We start from the raw sequence: 18,322 nt of genomic DNA, 5'->3' as shown, positions 1-18,322 counted from the left end.
CGCTTCACAGAGTGTCAGAGAGTGTCAGAGTGTGTCAGAGAGTGATAGAGAGTGTCACAGAGTGATAGAGAGTGTCAGAGTGTGTCAGAGAGTGATAGAAAGTGATTGAGTGTGTCAGAGAGTGTCAGAGAGCGATCGAGAGTGTCAGAGAGTGATAGAGAGTTTCAGAGAGTGATAGAGAGTGTCTGAGACTGTCTGAGAGTGTCAGATAGTGATAGAGAGTGTCAGAGAGTGTCAGAGAGTGATACGGAGTGTGAAAGAGAGTGTCTGAGAGTGTCAAAGTGTGTCAGAGAGTGTCAGAGAGTGATGGAGAGTGATGGAGAGTGATGGAGAGTGATGGAGAGTGATGGAGAGTGATGGAGAGTGATGGAGAGTGATGGAGAGTGTCACAGAGTATCATTGAGTGATAGAGATAATCAGACAGCGTCGGAGAGTGATAGAGAGTGATAGAGAGTGTCAGAGAGTGTCAGAGAGTGATAGAGTGTGTCAGAGAGTGTCAGAGAGTGATAGAGAGCGTCAGAGAGTGATAGAGAGTGATAGAGAGCTTCACAGAGTGTCAGAGTGTCAGAGTGTGTCAGAGAGTGATAGCGAGTAATAGAGAATGTCAGAGAGTGTCATAGAGTGATAGAGAGTGTCAGAGTGTGTCAGAGAGTGATAGAGAGTGATAGAGAGCTTCACAGAGTGTCAGAGAGTGTCAGAGAGTGTCAGAGAGTGATAGAGAGTGATAGAGAGTGATAGAGAGTGTCATAGAGTGATAGAGATTGTCAGAGATTGTCAGAGAGTGATAGAGAGTGTCAGAGAGTGATAGAGAGTGATAGAGAGTGATAGAGAGTGATAGAGAGTGATAGAGAGTGATAGAGAGTGTCAGAGAGTGTCATAGAGTGTCATAGAGTGATGGACAGTGTCAGAGAGTGTCAGAGATTGTCAGAGAGTGATAGCGAGTGTCAGAGGGTGTCAGAGAGTGTCAGAGAGTGACAGAGAGTGATAGAGAGTGTAAGAGAGTGTCATTGGGTGATGGAGAGTGGCAGAGAGTGTCACAGTGTGTCAGAGAGTGAAAGAGAGTGATAGAGAGTGTCAGAGTGTGTCAGAGAGTGTCAGAGAGTGACAGAGAGTGATAGACAGCGTCAGAAAGTGTCATAGAGTGATAGAGAGGGAAAAAGAGTGTCACAGAGTGTCATTGAGTAAGAGAGAGTGTCAGAGAGTGTCAGAGAGTGATATAGAGTGATAGAGAGTGTCAGAGAATGTCAGAGAGTGACAGAGAGTGATAGCGAGAGTCTGAGAGTGATAGAGAGTGATAGAGAGTGATAGAGAGTGATAGAGAGTGTCAGAGAGTGTCAGAGAGTGATAGAGAGTGTCAGAGTGTGTCAGAGAGTGTCAGAGAGTGATAGAGAGTGATATACAGCGTCAGAGAGTGTCATAGAGTGATAGAGAGGGATAGAGCGTGTCACAGTGTGTCATTGAGTAAGAGAGAGTGTCAGAGAGTGTCAGAGAGTGATAGAGAGTGATATAGAGTGTCAGAGAATGTCAGTGAGTGATGGAGAGTGATAGAGAGCCTCTGAGAGTGTCAGAGAGTTTCAGAGAGTGATAGAGAGTGTCAGAGAGTGATGGAGAGTGACAGAGAGTGATAGAGAGTGTCTGAGAGTGTCAGAGAGTGATTGAGAGTGATAGAGAGCCTCTGAGAGTGTCAGAGTGTGTCAGAGAGTGTCAGAGTGTGTCAGAGTGTGTCAGATAGTGTCAGAGAGTTTCAGAGTGTGTCAGAGTGTGTCAGAGTGTGTCAGAGAGTGTCAGAGAGTGATAGAGAGTGATAGAGAGTGATAGAGAGTGATAGAGAGTGATAGAGAGTGATAGAGAGTGATAGAGATTTTCAGTGTGTGTCATTGAGTGATAGAGAGTGTCAGACAGTGTCAGAGTGTGATAGAGAGTGTCTGATTATGTCAGAGAGTGTCAGAGAGTGATTGAGAGTGATAGAGAGCCTCTGAGAGTGTCAGAGTGTGTCAGATAGTGTCAGAGAGTTTCAGAGTGTGTCAGAGTGTGTCAGAGTGTGTCAGAGAGTGTCAGAGAGTGATAGAGAGTGATAGAGAGTGATAGAGAGTGATAGAGAGTGACAGAGAGTGACAGAGAGTGATAGCGAGTGTCTGAGAGTGATAGAGAGTGATAGAGAGTGATAGAGAGTGATAGAGAGTGTCAGAGAGTGATAGAGAGTGTCAGAGTGTGTCAGAGAGTGTCAGAGAGTGTCAGAGAGTGATAGAGAGTGATATACAGCGTTAGAGAGTGTCATAGAGTGATAGAGAGGGATAGAGCGTGTCACAGTGTGTCATTGAGTAAGAGAGAGTGTCAGAGAGTGTCAGAGAGTGATAGAGAGTGATATAGAGTGTCAGAGAGTGATGGAGAGTGACAGAGAGTGATAGAGAGTGTCTGAGAGTGTCAGTGAGTGATGGAGAGTGATAGAGAGCCTCTGAGAGTGTCAGAGTGTGTCAGAGAGTGATAGAGAGCCTCTGAGAGTGTCAGAGTGTGTCAGATAGTGTCAGAGAGTTTCAGAGTGTGTCAGAGAGTGTCAGAGAGTGATAGAGAGTGATAGAGAGTGATAGAGAGTGATAGAGAGTGATAGAGAGTGATAGAGATTTTCAGTGTGTGTCATTGAGTGATAGAGAGTGTCAGACAGTGTCAGAGTGTGATAGAGAGTGTCTGATTATGTCAGAGAGTGTCAGAGAGTGATTGAGAGTGATAGAGAGCCTCTGAGAGTGTCAGAGTGTGTCAGATAGTGTCAGAGAGTTTCAGAGTGTGTCAGAGTGTGTCAGAGTGTGTCAGAGAGTGTCAGAGAGTGTCAGAGAGTGATAGAGAGTGATAGAGAGTGATAGAAAGTGATAGAGAGTGTAAGAGAGCGATAGAGAGTGATAGAGAGTGATAGAGATTTTCAGTGTGTGTCATTGAGTGGTAGAGTGTGTCAGACAGTGTCAGAGTGTGATAGAGTGTGTCTGATTATGTCAGAGAGTGTCAGAGAGTGATAGAGAGTGACAGAGAGTGTCAGAGAGTGTCAGACTATGTCAGAGAGTGATAGAGATTGATAGAGACTGTCAGAGTGTGTCAGAGAGTGATAGAGAGTGATTGAGTGTGTCAGAGAGTGTCTGAGAGTGTCAGAGAGTGTCAGAGAGTGTCAGAGAGTGTCAGAGAGTGTCAGAGAGTGTCAGAGAGTGATAGAGAGTGTCAGAGAGTGATAGAGAGTCTCAGAGAGTGATAGAGATTGTAAGAGAGTGATAGAGATTGACAGAGAGTGTCAGAGAGTGATAGAGAGTGTCAGAGAGTGTCAGAGAGTGATAGAGATTGACAGAGAGTGTCATTGAGTGATGGAGAGTGGCAGGGAGTGTCACAGAGTGTCAGAGAGTGATAGAGAGCGATAGAGAGTGTCAGAGTGTGTCAGAGTGTGATAGAGAGTGTCAGAGAGTGTCATAGAGTGATGGACAGTGTCAGAGAGTGTCAGAGATTGTCAGAGAGTGATAGAGAGTGTCAGAGGGTGTCAGAGAGTGATAGAGAGTGTCAGAGAGTGTCATTGGGTGATGGAGAGTGGCAGAGAGTGATAGAGAGCGATAGAGAGTGTCTGAGAGTGTCTGAGAGTGTCTGAGAGTGTCTGAGAGTGTCTGAGAGTGACAGAGAGTGACAGAGAGTGACAGAGAGTGTCTGAGATTGACAGAGAGTGTCTGAGAGTGACAGCGAGTGTCTGAGAGTGACAGCGAGTGTCTGATAGTGTCAGAGAGTGTCAGAGAGTGATAGAGAGTGTCAGAGAGTGATAGAGAGTGTCAGAGAGTGTCAGAGAGTGACAGAGAGTGTCTGAGAGTGTCAGAGAGTGTCAGAGAGTGTCATAGAGTGACAGAGAGTGTCTGAGAGTGACAGCGAGTGTCTGATAGTGTCAGAGAGTGTCAGAGAGTGATAGAGAGTGATAGAGAGTGTCAGAGAGTGATAGAGAGTGTCAGAGAGTGACAGAGAGTGTCTGAGAGTGTCAGAGAGTGTCATAGAGTGATAGAGAGTGATAGAGAGTGTCAGAGAGTGATAGAGAGTGTCAGAGAGTGACAGAGAGTGTCTGAGAGTGTCAGAGAGTGTCATAGAGTGATAGAGAGTGTCAGAGTGTGTCAGAGAGTGATAGAGAGTGATTGAGTGTGTCAGAGAGTGTCAGAGAGCGATTGAGAGTGTCAGAGAGTTATAGAGAGCGTCTGAGAGAGTCTGAGAGTGACAGAAAGTGAAAGAGAGTGATAGAGATTGACAGAGAGTGTCAGAGAGTTTCAGAGAGTGATAGAGAGTGTCTGAGAGTGTCTGAGAGTGTCAGTGAGTGATAGAACATAGAACATAGAACATACAGCACAGAACAGGCCCTTCGGCCCACAATGTTGTGCCGATCCTTTGTCCTCTGTCAAGGACAATTTAATCTATACCCCATCATTCTCCTTTATCCATATACCTATCCAAAAGCCTTTTGAAAGTCCCTAAAGTTTCTGACTCAACAACTTCCCCGGGCAAGGCATTCCATGCCTCGACCACTCTCTGGGTAAAGAACCTTCCCCTGACATCCCCCTTATATCTCCCACCCTTCACCTTAAATTTATGACCCCTTGTAACGCTTTGCTCCACCCGGGGAAAAAGTTTCTGACTGTCTACCCTATCTATTCCCCTGATCATCTTATAAACCTCTATCATGTCACCCCTCATCCTTCTCCTTTCTAATGAGAAGAGGCCTAGAATGTTCAGCCTTTCCTCATAAGACTTATTCTCCATTCCAGGCAACATCCTGGTAAATCTCCTCTGCACCCTCTCCAAGGCTTCCACATCCTTCCTAAAATGAGGCGACCAGAACTGCACACAGTACTCCAAATGAGGCCTTACCAAGGTCCTGTACAGCTGCATCATCACCTCACGGCTCTTAAATTCAATCCCTCTGCTAATGAACGCTAACACCCCATATGCCTTCTTCACAGCCCTATCCACTTGAGTTGCAACTTTCAATGATCTATGCACATAGACCCCAAGGTCTCTCTGCTCCTCCACATGCCCAAGAACCCTACCGTTAACCCAGTATTTTGCATTCATGTTTGTCCTTCCAAAATGGACGACCTCACACTTTTCAGGGTTAAACTCCATCTGCCACTTTTCAGCCCAGCACTGCAACCTATCCAAGTCCCTTTGCAGACGACAATAGCCCTCCTCGGTATCCACAACTCCACCAACCTTTGTATCATCTGCAAATTTACTGACCCACCCTTCGACTTCCTCATCCAAGTCGTTAATAAAAATCACAAACAGGAGAGGACCCAGAACTGATCCCTGCGGCACGCCACTGGTAACTGGGCTCCAGGCTGAGTATTTACCATCTAAGACCACTCTCTGCCTTCTATCAGTTAGCCAATTCTTAATCCAACTGGCCACATTCCCCACTATCCCATGCCTCCTGACTTTCTCCATAAGTCTACCATGGGGGACCTTATCAAATGCCTTACTAAAATCCATGTACACCACATCCACTGGTTTACCCTCATCCACTTGCTTGGTCACCTGCTCAAAGAATTCAATCAGGCTTGTGAGGCAAGACCTACCCCTCACAAAACCGTGCTGACTGTCCCGAATCAAGCAGTGTCTTTCCAGATGCTCAGAAATCCTATCCCTCAGCACCTTTTCCATCAACTTGCCTACCACCGAAGTAAGACTAACTGGCCTGTAATTCCCAGGGTTGTTCCTATTCCCTTTCTTGAACAGGGGCACAACATTTGCCACCCTCCAATCACCTGGTACCACCCCCGTCAACAGAGAAGATGAAAAGATCATTGCCAGCGGCTCTGCAATTTCATCCCTTGCTTCCCATAACATCCTTGGATATACCCCGTCAGGCCCGGGAGACTTGTCTATCTTCAAGTTATTCAAAAACCCCAACACATCTTCCCTCCTAACGAGCACTTCCTCGAGCTTACCAGTCTGTTTCACACCGTCCTCTTCAGTAATACACCCCTTCTCATTCGTAAATACCGAAGAGAAGTACTCATTCAAAACCTCACTTATCTCTTCCGGCTCAACACACAGTCTCCCGCTATTGTCCTTGACCGGACCTATGGTCCCCCTAGTCATCCTCATATTTCTGACATACGCGTAAAAGGCCTTGGGGTTTTCTTTTATCCTACCCGCCAAGCATTTTTCATGCCCTCTCTTAGCTCTCCTAATCCCTTTCTTCAGATCCTTCCTGGCCATCTTGTATCCCTCCAGAGCTATGCCTGTGCCCTTTTTCCTCAACTTTATATACGCATCCTTCTTCTTCCTAACAAGACTCTCAACCTCTCTTGTCAACCACGGTTCCCTCACATGACCATCCCTTCCCTGTCTGACAGGGACATGCTTATCAATGGCCCCTACTATCTGCTCCTTGAAAAAGTTCCACATTTCGACCGTGCCCTTCCCTGCCAGCATATGCTCCCAACTTATGCTCCTCAGTTCCTGCCTGACAGCATCATATCTACCCTTCCCCCAATTGTAAACCTTGCCCTGTTGCACATACCTATCCCTCTCCATTACCACAGTGAATGCTACAGAATTGTGATCACTATCTCCAAAGTGCTCGCCCACCAACAGCTCTATCACTTGCCCTGGTTCATTACCTAGTACCAAATCCAATATTGCCTCCCCTCTGGTCGGGCAGTCTACATACTGAGTCAGAAAAGCTTCCTGGACATACTGCACAAACACTACCCCATCCAAACTATTCGATCTAAAGAGTTGCCAATCAATATTTGGGAAGTTGAAATCCCCCATAATTACTACCCTGTGACTTCTGCTCCTTTCCAAAATCTGTTTCCCAATCTGCTCTTCCACCTCCCTGCTGCTATTGGGGGGCCTATAGAAAACTCCCATCAAGGTGACTGCTCCTTTCCTGTTCCTGACCTCAACCCACAGTGCCTCAGTCGGCAGATGCTCCTCGATAGAGAGTGATAGAGAGCCTCTGAGAGAGTCAGAGAGTGTCAGAGAGTGATAGAGTGTGTCAGAGAGAGTTAGAGAGTGTCAGAGAGTGTCTGAGAGTGTCAGTGAGTGACAGAGAGTGACAGAGAGTGATAGAGAGTGTCAGAGAGTGTCAGAGAGTGATCGAGAGTGATCGAGAGTGATCGAGAGTGATCGAGAGTGATAGAGAGTGATAGAGAGTGATAGAGAGTGTCAGAGGGTGTCAGAGGGTGTCAGAGGGTGTCAGAGGGTGTCAGAGAGTTTCAGAGAGTTTCAGAGAGTTTCAGAGAGTGATAGAGAGTGATAGAGAGTGTCAGAGAGTGTCATTGAGTGATGGAGAGTGGCAGAGAGTGTCACAGAGTGATAGAGAGTGATAGAGAGCGATAGAGAGTGTCAGAGTGTGTCAGAGAGTGATAGACAGTGATAGACAGTGATAGAGAGTGTCAGAGAGTGATAGAGAGTGATAGAGAGTGATAGAGAGTGATAGAGAGTGATAGAGAGTGATAGAGAGTGTCAGAGAGTGTCATAGAGTGATGGACAGTGTCAGAGAGTGTCAGAGATTGTAAGAGAGTGATAGAGATTGACAGAGAGTGTCAGAGAGTTTCAGAGAGTGATAGAGAGTGATAGAGAGTGTCAGACAGTGTCAGAGTGTGATAGAGAGTGTCAGAGAGTGATAGAGAGTGACAGAGAGTGACAGAGAGTGTCAGAGAGTGTCAGAGAGTGTCAGAGTGATAGAGAGTGATAGAGAGTGATATAGATTTTCAGAGTGTGTCATTGAGTGATAGAGAGTGTCAGAGAGTGATAGAGAGTGACAGAGAGTGTCAGAGAGTGTCAGAGAGTGTCAGAGAGTGATAGAGAGTGATAGAGAGTGATAGAGAGTGATAGAGAGTGATAGAGAGTGTCAGAGAGTGATAGAGAGTGACAGAGAGTGTCAGAGAGTGTCAGAGAGTGTCAGAGAGTGTCAGAGAGTGATAGAGAGTGCAGAGAGCGTCGGAGAGTGATAGAGAGTGATAGAGAGTGTCGGAGAGTGATAGAGAGTGATAGAGAGTGATAGAGAGTGTCAGAGAGTGATAGAGAGTGATAGAGAGTGATAGAGAGTGTCAGAGAGTGATAGAGAGCGTCAGAGAGTGATAGAGAGTGATAGAGAGCTTCACAGAGTGTCAGAGAGTGTCAGAGAGTGTCAGAGAGTGATAGAGAGTGCAGAGAGCGTCGGAGAGTGATAGAGAGTGATAGAGAGTGTCGGAGAGTGATAGAGAGTGATAGAGCATGTCATCGAGTGATAGAGAGTGTCAGAGTGTGTCAGAGAGTGATAGACAGTGATAGAGAGTGTCAGAGGGTGTCAGAGAGTTTCAGAGTTTGTCAGAGAGTGTCAGAGAGTGATAGAGAGTGTCTAAGAGTGTCAGTGAGTGATAGAGATTGACAGAGAGTGTCAGAGAGTGATAGAGAGTGATAGAGAGTGTCACAGAGTGTCAGAGAGTGATAGAGAGTGTCAGAGAGTGATAGAGAGCGTCAGAGAGTGATAGAGAGTGATAGAGAGCTTCACAGAGTGTCAGAGAGTGTCAGAGAGTGTCAGAGAGTGATAGAGAGTGATAGAGAGTGTCAGAGAGTGATAGAGAGTGTCAGAGAGTGTCAGAGAGTGATAGAGAGTGATAGAGAGTGTCAGAGAGTGATAGAGAGCGTCAGAGAGTGATAGAGAGCGACAGAGAGTGATAGAGAGTGATAGAGAGCTTCACAGAGTGTCAGAGAGTGTCACAGAGTGTCAGAGAGTGATAGAGAGTGATAGAGAGTGATAGAGAGTGATAGAGAGTGATAGAGCATGTCAGAGAGTGTCATAGAGTGATAGAGAGTGTCAGAGTGTGTCAGAGATTGATAGACAGTGATAGAGAGTGTCAGAGAGTGATAGAGAGTGATAGAGAGTGTCAGAGAGTGTCATAGAGTGATAGAGAGTGTCAGAGAGTGATAGAGAGTGTCAGAGAGTGATAGAGAGTGTCAGAGAGTGATAGAGATTGACAGAGAGTGTCAGAGAGTGATAGAGATTGACAGAGAGTGTCATTGAGTGATGGAGAGTGGCAGGGAGTGTCACAGAGTGTCAGAGAGTGATAGAGAGCGATAGAGAGTGTCAGAGTGTGTCAGAGAGTGATAGAGAGTGTCAGAGAGTGTCATAGAGTGATGGACAGTGTCAGAGAGTGTCAGAGATTGTCAGAGAGTGATAGAGAGTGTCAGAGGGTGTCAGAGAGTGATAGAGAGTGTCAGAGAGTGATAGAGAGTGATAGAGAGTGTCTGAGAGTGACAGCGAGTGTCTGATAGTGTCAGTGAGTGTCAGAGAGTGTCAGAGAGTGTCAGAGAGTGATAGAGAGTGTCAGAGAGTGACAGAGAGTGTCTGAGAGTGTCAGAGAGTGTCATAGAGTGATAGAGAGTGTCAGAGTGTGTCAGAGAGTGATAGAGAGTGATTGAGTGTGTCAGAGAGTGTCAGAGAGCGATTGAGAGTGTCAGAGAGTTATAGAGAGCGTCTGAGAGAGTCTGAGAGTGACAGAAAGTGAAAGAGAGTGTCTGAGAGTGTCAGTGAGTGTCAGAGAGTGATAGAGAGTGTCTGAGAGTGTCAGTGAGTGATAGAGAGTGATAGAGAGCCTCTGAGAGAGTCAGAGAGTGTCAGAGAATGACAGAGAGTGTCAGAGAGTGATAGAGAGTGTCAGAGAGTGTCAGAGAGTGTCAGAGAGTGATCGAGAGTGATCGAGAGTGATCGAGAGTGATCGAGAGTGATCGAGAGTGATAGAGAGTGATAGAGAGTGATAGAGAGTGATAGAGAGTGATAGAGAGTGTCAGAGGGTGTCAGAGGGTGTCAGAGAGTTTCAGAGAGTTTCAGAGAGTTTCAGAGAGTGATAGAGAGTGATAGAGAGTGATAGAGAGTGTCAGAGAGTGTCAGAGAGTGATGGAGAGTGGCAGAGAGTGTCACAGAGTGTCAGAGAGTGATAGAGAGCGATAGAGAGTGTCAGAGTGTGTCAGAGTGTGATAGAGAGTGTCAGAGAGTGATAGAGAGTGATAGAGAGTGATAGAGAGTGATAGAGAGTGATAGAGAGTGTCAGAGAGTGTCAGAGAGTGTCATAGAGTGATGGACAGTGTCAGAGAATGTCAGAGATTGTAAGAGAGTGATAGAGATTGACAGAGAGTGTCAGAGAGTTTCAGAGAGTGATAGAGAGTGATAGAGAGTGTCAGAGAGTGTCATTGAGTGATGGAGAGTGGCAGAGAGTGTCACAGAGTGTCACAGAGTGATAGAGAGCGATAGAGAGTTTCAGAGTGTGTCAGAGAGTGATAGACAGTGATAGAGAGTGTCAGAGAGTGTCAGAGAGTGATAGAGAGTGATAGAGAGTGACAGAGAGTGACAGAGAGTGACAGAGAGTGTCAGAGAGTGTCAGAGAGTGTCAGAGAGTGTCAGAGTGATAGAGAGTGATAGAGAGTGATATAGATTTTCAGAGTGTGTCATTGAGTCATAGAGAGTGTCAGAGAGTGTCAGAGAGTGACAGAGAGTGACAGAGAGTGACAGAGAGTGTCAGAGAGTGTCAGAGAGTGTCAGAGAGTGACAGAGAGTGTCAGAGAGTGTCTGAGAGTGTCAGAGAGTGTCAGAGAATGTCAGAGAGTGTCAGAGAGTGTCAGAGAGTGATAGAGAGTGATAGAGAGTGATAGAGAGTGTCAGAGAGTGATAGAGAGTGATAGAGAGTGATAGAGAGTGATAGAGAGTGATAGAGAGTGATAGAGAGTGTCAGAGAGTGTCAGAGAGTGATAGAGAGCGTCAGAGAGTGATAGAGAGTGATAGAGAGCTTCACAGAGTGTCAGAGAGTGTCAGAGAGTGTCAGAGAGTGTCAGAGAGTGTCAGAGAGTGATAGAGAATGTCAGAGTGTGTCAGAGAGTGATAGACAGTGATAGAGAGTGTCAGAGAGTGATCGAAAGTGATAGAGAGTGATCGAGAGTGATAGAGAGTGTCAGAGGGTGTCAGAGGGTGTCAGAGGGTGTCAGAGGGTGTCAGAGGGTGTCAGAGAGTGTCAGAGAGTGATAGAGAGTGATAGAGAGTGTCTAAGAGTGTCAGTGAGTGATAGAGATTGACAGAGAGTGTCAGAGAGTGATAGAGAGTGATAGAGAGTGATAGAGAGCTTCACAGAGTGTCAGAGAGTGTCAGAGTGTCAGAGAGTGATAGAGAGTGCAGAGAGTGTCAGAGAGTGTCAGAGAGTGTCAGAGAGTGATAGAGAGTGTCAGAGAGTGTCAGAGAGTGATAGAGAGTGATAGAGAGTGATAGAGAGTGATAGAGAGTGATAGAGAGTGATAGAGAGTGATAGAGCATGTCAGAGAGTGTCATAGAGTGATAGAGAGTGTCAGAGTGTGTCAGAGAGTGATAGACAGTGATAGAGAGTGTCAGAGAGTGTCAGAGAGTGATAGAGAGTGATAGAGAGTGTCAGAGAGTGTCATAGAGTGATGGACAGTGTCAGAGAGTGTCATAGAGTGATGGACAGTGTCAGAGAGTGTCAGAGAGTGTCAGAGATTGTAAGAGAGTGATAGAGATTGACAGAGAGTGTCAGAGAGTTTCAGAGAGTGATAGAGAGTGATAGAGAGTGTCAGAGAGTGTCATTGAGTGATGGAGAGTGGCAGAGAGTGTCACAGAGTGTCACAGAGTGATAGAGAGCGATAGAGAGTTTCAGAGTGTGTCAGAGAGTGATAGACAGTGATAGAGAGTGTCAGAGAGTGTCAGAGAGTGATAGAGAGTGTCAGAGAGTGTCAGAGAGTGATAGAGAGTGATAGAGAGTGATAGAGAGTGATAGAGAGTGATAGAGAGTGACAGGGAGTGACAGAGAGTGTCAGAGAGTGTCAGAGAGTGTCAGAGAGTGTCAGAGAGTGTCAGAGTGATAGAGAGTGATATAGATTTTCAGAGTGTGTCATTGAGTGATAGAGAGTGTCAGAGAGTGTCAGAGAGTGACAGAGAGTGACAGAGAGTGACAGAGAGTGTCAGAGAGTGTCAGAGAGTGACAGAGAGTGTCAGAGAGTGTCAGAGAGTGTCAGAGAGTGTCAGAGAGTGTCAGAGATTGTCAGAGAGTGATAGAGAGTGATAGAGAGTGATAGAGAGTGATAGAGAGTGATAGAGAGTGATATAGATTTTCAGAGTGTGTCATTGAGTGTCATTGAGTGTCAGAGAGTGTCAGAGAGTGTCAGAGAGTGTCAGAGAGTGTCAGAGAGTGTCAAAGAGTGATAGAGAGTGATAGAGAGTGATAGAGAGTGATAGAGAGTGATAGAGAGTGATAGAGAGTGTCAGAGAGTGATAGAGAGCGTCAGAGAGTGATAGAGAGTGATAGAGAGCTTCACAGAGTGATAGAGAGTGTCAGAGAGTGTCATAGAGTGATGGACAGTGTCAGAGAGTGTCATAGAGTGATGGACAGTGTCAGAGAGTGTCAGAGAGTGTCATTGAGTGATAGAGAGTGATAGAGAGTGTCAGAGAGTGTCATTGAGTGATGGAGAGTGGCAGAGAGTGTCACAGAGTGTCACAGAGTGATAGAGAGCGATAGAGAGTTTCAGAGTGTGTCAGAGAGTGATAGACAGTGATAGAGAGTGTCAGAGAGTGCCAGAGAGTGTCAGAGAGTGTCAGAGAGTGATAGAGAGTGATAGAGAGTGATAGAGAGTGACAGAGAGTGACAGAGAGTGTCAGAGAGTGTCAGAGAGTGTCAGAGAGTGTCAGAGAATGTCAGAGTGATAGAGAGTGATATAGATTTTCAGAGAGTGTCATTGAGTGATAGAGAGTGTCAGAGAGTGTCAGAGAGTGACAGAGAGTGACAGAGAGTGATAGAGAGTGTCAGAGAGTGTCAGAGAGTGACAGAGAGTGACAGAGAGTGACAGAGAGTGATAGAGAGTGTCAGAGAGTGTCAGAGAGTGACAGAGAGTGTCAGAGAGTGTCAGAGAGTGTCAGAGAGTGTCAGAGAGTGTCAGAGAGTGTCAGAGAGTGATAGAGAGTGATAGAGAGTGATAGAGAGTGATAGAGAGTGATAGAGAGTGATATAGATTTTCAGAGTGTGTCATTGAGTGTCATTGAGTGTCAGAGAGTGTCAGAGAGTGTCAGAGAGTGTCAGAGAGTGTCAGAGAGTGTCAGAGAGTGATAGAGAGTGATAGAGAGTGATAGAGAGTGATAGAGAGTGATAGAGAGTGTCAGAGAGTGATAGAGAGCGTCAGAGAGTGATAGAGAGTGATAGAGAGCTTCACAGAGTGATAGAGAGTGTCAGAGAGTGTCATAGAGTGATGGACAGTGTCAGAGAGTGTCATAGAGTGATGGACAGTGTCAGAGAGTGTCAGAGAGTGTCAGAGATTGTAAGAGAGTGATAGAGATTGACAGAGAGTGTCAGAGAGTTTCAGAGAGTGATAGAGAGTGATAGAGAGTGTCAGAGAGTGTCATTGAGTGATGGAGAGTGGCAGAGAGTGTCACAGAGTGTCACAGAGTGATAGAGAGCGATAGAGAGTTTCAGAGTGTGTCAGAGAGTGATAGACAGTGATAGAGAGTGTCAGAGAGTGTCAGAGAGTGTCAGAGAGTGTCAGAGAGTGATAGAGAGTGATAGAGAGTGATAGAGAGTGATAGAGAGTGATAGAGAGTGACAGAGAGTGACAGAGAGTGTCAGAGAGTGTCAGAGAGTGTCAGAGTGATAGAGAGTGATATAGATTTTCAGAGTGTGTCATTGAGTGATAGAGAGTGTCAGAGAGTGTCAGAGAGTGACAGAGAGTGACAGAGAGTGATAGAGAGTGTCAGAGAGTGTCAGAGAGTGTCAGAGAGTGACAGAGAGTGTCAGAGAGTGTCAGAGAGTGTCAGAGAGTGTCAGAGAGTGATAGAGAGTGATAGAGAGTGATAGAGAGTGATAGAGAGTGATAGAGAGTGATATAGATTTTCAGAGTGTGTCATTGAGTGTCTGAGAGTGTCAGAGAGTGTCAGAGAGTGTCAGAGAGTGTCAGAGAGTGTCAGAGAGTGATAGAGAGTGATAGAGAGTGATAGAGAGTGATAGAGAGTGTCAGAGAGTGATAGAGAGCGTCAGAGAGTGATAGAGAGTGATAGAGAGCTTCACAGAGTGTCAGAGAGTGTCAGAGAGTGTCAGAGAGTGATAGAGAGTGATAGAGAGTGATAGAGAGTGATAGAGCATGTCAGAGAGTGTCATAGAGTGTCAGAGAGTGTCAGAGAGTGATAGAGAGTGATAGAGAGTGATAGAGAGTGATAGAGCATGTCAGAGAGTGTCATCGAGTGATAGAGAGTGTCAGAGTGTGTCAGAGAGTGATAGACAGTGATAGAGAGTGTCAGAGAGTGATCGAGAGTGATCGAGAGTGATCGAGAGTGATCGAGAGTGTCAGAGGGTGTCAGAGGGTGTCAGAGAGTGTCAGAGAGTGATAGAGAGTGTCTAAGAGTGTCAGTGAGTGATAGAGATTGACAGAGAGTGTCAGAGAGTGATAGAGAGTGATAGAGAGTGTCACAGAGTGTCAGAGAGTGATAGAGAGTGTCAGAGAGTGTCAGAGAGTGATAGAGAGTGATAGAGAGTGATAGAGAGTGATAGAGAGTGTCAGAGAGTGATAGAGAGCGTCAGAGAGTGATAGAGAGTGATAGAGAGATTCACAGAGTGTCAGAGAGTGTCAGAGAGTGTCAGAGAGTGATAGAGAGTGATAGAGAGTGATAGAGAGTGATAGAGCATGTCAGAGAGTGTCATAGAGTGTCAGAGAGTGTCAGAGAGTGTCAGAGAGTGATAGAGAGTGATAGAGAGTGATAGAGAGTGATAGAGCATGTCAGAGAGTGTCATCGAGTGATAGAGAGTGTCAGAGTGTGTCAGAGAGTGATAGACAGTGATAGAGAGTGTCAGAGAGTGATCGAGAGTGATCGAGAGTGATCGAGAGTGATCGAGAGTGTCAGAGGGTGTCAGAGGGTGTCAGAGGGTGTCAGAGGGTGTCAGAGGGTGTCAGAGAGTGTCAGAGAGTGATAGAGAGTGTCTAAGAGTGTCAGTGAGTGATAGAGATCGACAGAGAGTGTCAGAGAGTGATAGAGAGTGATAGAGAGTGTCACAGAGTGTCAGAGAGTGATAGAGAGCGTCAGAGAGTGATAGAGAGTGATAGAGAGCTTCACAGAGTGTCAGAGAGTGTCAGAGAGTGTCAGAGAGTGATAGAGAGTGATAGAGAGTGATAGAGAGTGTCAGAGAGTGATAGAGAGTGATAGAGAGTGATAGAGAGTGATAGAGAGTGATAGAGAGTGATAGAGAGTGATAGAGCATGTCAGAGAGTGTCATAGAGTGATAGAGAGTGTCAGAGTGTGTCAGAGAGTGATAGACAGTGATAGAGAGTGTCAGAGAGTGATAGAGAGTGATAGAGAGTGTCAGAGAGTGTCATAGAGTGTCATAGAGTGATGGACAGTGTCATAGAGTGATGGACAGTGTCAGAGAGTGTCAGAGAGTGTCAGAGAGTGTCAGAGAGTGTCAGAGAGTGTCAGAGAGTGATAGAGAGTGATAGAGAGTGTCAGAGAATGTCAGAGAGTGACAGAGATTGATAGCGAGAGTCTGAGAGTGTCAGACAGTGTCAGAGTGTGATAGAGAGTGTCAGAGTGTGTCAGAGAGTGATAGAGATTGATAGAGAGTGTCAGAGAGTGTCATAGAGTGATAGAGAGTGTCAGAGTGTGTCAGAGAGTGATTGAGAGTGTCCGAGAGTGTATGAGAGTGTCAGTGAGTGATAGAGAGTGATAGAGAGCCTCTGCGAGTGTCAGAGAGTGTCAGAGAGTGATAGAGATTGACAGAGAGTGTCAGAGAGTTTCAGAGAGTGATAGAGTGATAGAGAGTGTCAGAGAGTGTCATTGAGTGATGGAGAGTGGCAGAGAGTGTCAGAGTGTCAGAGAGTGATAGAGAGCGATAGAGAGTTTCAGAGTGTGTCAGAGAGTGATAGACAGTGATAGAGAGTGTCAGAGCGTGTCATAGAGTGATGGACAGTGTCAGAGAGTGTCAGAGAGTGTCAGAGAGTGTCAGAGAGTGATAGAGAGTGATAGACAGCGTCAGAGAGTGTCATAGAGTGATAGAGAGGGATAGAGAGTGTCACAGAGTGTCATTGAGTAAGAGAGAGTGTCAGAGAATGTCAGAGAGTGACAGAGAGTGATAGCGAGAGTCTGAGAGTGTCAGAGTGTGTCAGAGTGTGTCAGAGAGTGTCAGAGAGCGAAAGAGAGTGTCAGAGAGTGATAGAGAGTGTCAGAGAGTGATAGAGAGTGTCAGAGAGTGATAGAGAGTGTCTGAGAGTGTCTGAGAGTGTCAGAGAGTGATAGAGAGTGTCAGAGAGAGATAGAGAGTGTCAGAGAGTGATAGAGAGTGTCAGAGAGTGATAGAGAGTGTCTGAGAGTGTCTGAGAGTCTCTGAGAGTGATATAGAGTGTCAGACAGTGTCAGAGAGTGATAGAGAGTGTCAGAGAGTGATAGAGAGTGTCAGAGAGTGTCAGAGAGTGTCTGAGAGTGTCAGTGAGTGTCAGAGAGTGATAGAGAGTGTATGAGAGTGTCAGTGAGTGATAGAGAGTGATAGAGAGCCTCTGAGAGTGTCAGAGAGAGTTAGAGAGTGTCTGAGAGTGTCAGTGAGTGTCAGAGAGTGATAGAGAGTTTCAGAGAGTGATAGAGAGTGATAGAGAGTGTCAGAGAGTGTCGGAGAGTGTCGGAGAGTGATGGAGAGTGATGGAGTGTGATAGAGAGTGTCAGAGAGTGTCAGAGAGTGATAGAGAGTGTCAGAGAGTGATAGAGGGTGTCAGTGTGTGTCAGAGAGTGATAGAGATTGATAGAGAGTGTCAGAGAATGTCAGAGAGTGATAGAGAGTGATAGAGAGTGATTGAGTGTGTCAGAGAGTGTCAGAGAGCGTCTGAGAGAGTCTGAGAGTGACAGAAAGTGAAAGAGAGTGTCTGAGAGTGTCAGTGAGTGTCAGTGAGTGTCAGAGAGTGATAGAGAGTGTATGAGAGTGTCAGTGAGTGATAGAGAGTGATAGAGAGCCTCTGAGAGTGTCAGAGAGTGTCAGAGAGTGATAGAGAGTGTCAGAGAGTGATAGAGAGTGTCTGAGAGTGTCTGAGAGTGTCTGAGAGTGATATAGAGTGTCAGACAGTGTCAGAGAGTGATAGAGAGTGTCAGAGAGTGATAGAGAGTGTCAGAGAGTGTCTGAGAGTGTCAGTGAGTGTCAGAGAGTGATAGAGAGTGTATGAGAGTGTCAGTGAGTGATAGAGAGTGTCAGAGAGTGTCGGAGAGTGTCGGAGAGTGAGGGAGAGTGATGGAGTGTGATAGAGAGTGTCAGAGAGTGTCAGAGAGTGATAGAGAGTGTCAGAGAGTGATAGAGAGTGTCAGTGTGTGTCAGAGAGTGATAGAGATTGATAGAGAGTGTCAGAGAGTGTCAGAGAGTGTCAGAGAGTGTCAGAGAGTGATAGAGAGTGTCAGAGTGTGTCAGAGAGTGTCAGAGAGCGTCTGAGAGAGTCTGAGAGTGACAGAAAGTGAAAGAGAGTGTCTGAGAGTGTCAGTGAGTGTCAGTGAGTGTCAGAGAGTGATAGAGAGTGTATGAGAGTGTCAGTGAGTGATAGAGAGTGATAGAGAGCCTCTGAGAGTGTCAGAGAGTGTCAGAGAGTGATAGAGAGTGTCAGAGAGAGTTAGAGAGTGACAGAGAGTATCTGAGAGTGTCAGTGAGTGTCAGAGAGTGATAAAGAGTGTCAGAGAGAGTTAGAGAGAGTTAGAGAGTGATAGAGAGCCTCTGAGAGTGTCAGAGAGTGTCAGAGAGTGATAGAGAGTGTCAGAGAGTGATCGAGATTGTAAGAGAGTGAAAGAGATTGACAGAGAGTGTCAGAGAGTGATAGAGAGTGTCAGAGAGTGATAGAGAGTGATAGAGAGTGTCAGAGAGTGTCACAGAGAGTCAGAGAGTGATAGAGAGCGATAGAGAGTGTCAGAGTGTGTCAGAGAGTGTCAGAGAGTGATAGAGAGTGTCTGAGAGTGTCAGAGAGTGATAGAGAGTGTCAGAGAGTGTCATTGAGTGATGGAGAGTGGCAGAGAGTGTCAGAGAGTGATCGAGAGTGATAGAGAGTGATAGAGAGTGATAGAGAGTGATAGAGAGTGTCAGAGAGGGTCAGAGAGGGTCAGAGAGTGTCAGAGAGTGTCAGAGAGTGTCAGAGAGTGATAGAGAGTGATAGAGAGTGATAGAGAGTGATAGAGAGTGTCAGAGAGTGTCAGAGAGTGTCAGAGAGTGATAGCGAGTGATCGAGCGTGTCAGAGAGTGATAGAGAGTGTCACAGAGTGTCAGAGAGTGATACGGAGTGTGAAAGAGAGTGTCTGAGAGTGTCAGAGTGTGTCAGAGAGTGTCTCAGAGTG

The sequence above is a fragment of the Heterodontus francisci genome, unplaced genomic scaffold (assembly GCF_036365525.1).
Source record: "Heterodontus francisci isolate sHetFra1 unplaced genomic scaffold, sHetFra1.hap1 HAP1_SCAFFOLD_93, whole genome shotgun sequence".
Classification (NCBI taxonomy): Eukaryota; Metazoa; Chordata; class Chondrichthyes; order Heterodontiformes; family Heterodontidae; genus Heterodontus; species Heterodontus francisci.
Note: the sequence above shows the minus strand (reverse complement) of the source record.